This window comes from Dama dama, chromosome 30 (genome assembly GCF_033118175.1).
Source record: "Dama dama isolate Ldn47 chromosome 30, ASM3311817v1, whole genome shotgun sequence".
Lineage (NCBI taxonomy): Eukaryota > Metazoa > Chordata > Mammalia > Artiodactyla > Cervidae > Dama > Dama dama.
Window position 1 is genome coordinate 11,070,940 of NC_083710.1, and position 2,221 is coordinate 11,073,160.

At 41.0% G+C, this 2,221-nt stretch overlaps 1 pseudogene; it reads left to right on the forward strand.

Annotated features, from left to right (window-relative positions):
• Positions 1 to 1,181: 1,181 nt before the first annotated feature.
• Positions 1,182 to 1,912, forward strand: LOC133049193 (pleckstrin homology domain-containing family F member 2-like; annotated as a pseudogene).
• The last annotated feature ends 309 nt before the right edge of the window (positions 1,913 to 2,221 follow it).

The following is a 2,221-nucleotide window of genomic DNA, read 5'->3' on the forward strand; positions in this document are numbered from 1 at the left end:
CATCATGATCCAAGTAAACTTCTTTCTATGTCAGTTCAAAATTATTAATAAGTGCATTTATATACTATAAACTATCAAAATTTCATTAATTTAAAATTACTTGCCTTGAACCTACTATCTCCAAATTAAATTGTATATCAACTGTTGAATTCTTCACCTTTTTCATGAATCTCATTTTTGCCAAATTTATCAGGGATAATATATTTTTAATTACCTTTGCTATCTTCTTACCGTCTTCCATTTTTATTTTTCCTTATCTACTGACTTTTTGGCATAAATATTATACCAATGCAGTTTTTCAATTAAAATCAGCCAACCAACTAATCAAGATAAACTTCCTGTTCTCCAAGTTTCAAGAAGTAGCTATTTACACTTATTTTCTTCATCTCCTTATTATTAATAACATGACTATGATAAAGACTTGCAACTCCAATGAACATGCTGTTATAAAACTCATTTGTTGTTCAGTCGCTAAGTCATGTCTGACTCTTTTGCGACCCCTTGGACTGTAGCCTGCCAAGTTCCTCTATCCATTGGATTTCCCAGGCAGGAATACTAGAGAGGGTTGCCATTTCCTTCTCCAAGAGATCCTCCTGACTCAGGGCTCAAACTCAAGTCTCCAGCATTGGTAGGCAGCTTCCTTACACTGAGATACTAGATAAGCTAACAACTCATTTACATAATTCTAAACATGATGAACAAAATTTGTTCTTCAGTTCACTTTGCTTTTCAGGAAACTGTAACAGATGGCTGATCATTGTCTCTGAAGCATTGTCCCCTCTTTATTTCTGTGATGTCATATTGATACAGATAGCCTTTAATTAGATTAAAATAGGAAAATAAAGAACACATTCAAATAAAGTATGTGTTAAATACATTAGCATAGTTTCCTATGAGGAAAACTGAATGTGCATAGAATATGAAGATAAAAGGGAAACATGTATGTATGCATACATAGTTCAAAATATATATAATGGGACTGGAGGGGCGGGAGGGTCACCTACAAGCGTCTGCAATGCCCGCCAGCCACGTCCGGATTGCGCCGTCTGCGCGGGGCTGCTGGCTCACACCCTGCGAAGCTGGGGCGGGGAAGCAAGGAGGGTCCGTGCGCGGCGCCCTGGACGAGAAGTCGGACCTTCGCCGCTGCGGCCATCCGCGCCCGGCTGGGCTATTAGCAAAAGATGGTGGATCCCTTGGCAAAGAGTGAAGCAAATACTAGACGTATAAATATAGTAGACAACGGTTTTGGAGCAGCTGGCCAACCCTAACTGTACCTGGACGTGTTCTTACTGGCGAAGGCGTATTGACTGAGTTGTGCAGGAAAAAGCCCAAAGCAAGGCAGTTTTTCTTACTTAATGATATTCTTGTGCATGGCAATATTGTCATCCAGAAGAAAAAATATATCAAACAGCATATTATTCCCCTGGAAAATGTCACAATTGATTCCAGCAAAGATGAGGGAGACTTGAGGAATGGATGGCTGATCAAGACACCAACGAAATCATTTGCAGTTTATGCTGCCACTGAGAAATCAGAATGGATGAATCCTATAAATAAGTGTGTCACTGATTTACTCTCCAAAAGTGGGAAGACACCCAGTAACGAACATGCTGCCGTCTGGGTTCCTGACTCTGAGGCCACTGTAGGTATGTGTTGTCAGAAAGCAAAATTCACACCTGTTAATCGTCGTCACCACTGCCGCAAATGTGGTTTTGTTGTCTGTGGGCCCTGCTCTGAAAAGAGATTTCTTCTTGCCAGCCGGTCCTCTAAGCCTGTGCGGATTTGTGACTTCTGCTATGACCTGCTTTCTACTGGGGACATGGCCACGTGCCAGCCTGCTAGATCAGACTCTTACAGTCAGTCACTGAAGCCTCCTTTAAATGATGTATCTGATGACGATAGCAGTGACTAAGGGCATTTTTTGAAATATTTAATTGGGTGTGACTATCTGAGAAATCAGCTCTGGGGGAATGTAAAATTCTGAGCTTTCTCTCAATTTTGCTCTTGCCATGAATTTGCCTGAGAAACTTTCAACCTATGTACCTCAGTATACTCTATAGAAAATAGGTCCTGTTATCATCCCCCTCCCCACGGTAACCTCTCCTCACCTCCCCCAGCTCCTTGTTCTTCTACAGGGATAGGCTATTGCAAATGTATCAGACAAATGTTTGGCTTCTTGTTTTAATTCTAGACTACTTTCTTGGATGGTTGGGAAGAAATG